Below are 390 nucleotides of genomic sequence, written 5' to 3' on the forward strand. Positions count from 1 at the left end.
GCACCCTCGCCGGCAGCGAGAGCCGGCGTGCCAATCACGACACCGCCTGCATGACACGCCACGCCCCTCCCGCTCCCGTCCCGAGCTATTGGCTACGCAGACCGGGGGTGGGTATCCCGACTCGCACCGCCCCTGACTCCCAGGATTGGTACCCAGCGGGCATCCTAGGCGCTGCGGCCCAGTGGTCATTGCTGTGCCGCGGGCAAATTCTAAGTAGACTTTGGGGCCAACTCTGTCCCAGCCTTAGGCAATGTAGGTTTTCTGATGTCAGAGAGAGGCACAGTCTGAAATCTACGTGCACCGTTTCTAAATCCTGAAACCCTGCCTATTATATAGTAGGCAAATTTGGGAGGAGGTGGAGGAGGAGGAGAAGGAGAAGGGGGGGCATCT

Source organism: Piliocolobus tephrosceles, chromosome 6, assembly GCF_002776525.5.
Source record: "Piliocolobus tephrosceles isolate RC106 chromosome 6, ASM277652v3, whole genome shotgun sequence".
Taxonomy (NCBI): domain Eukaryota; kingdom Metazoa; phylum Chordata; class Mammalia; order Primates; family Cercopithecidae; genus Piliocolobus; species Piliocolobus tephrosceles.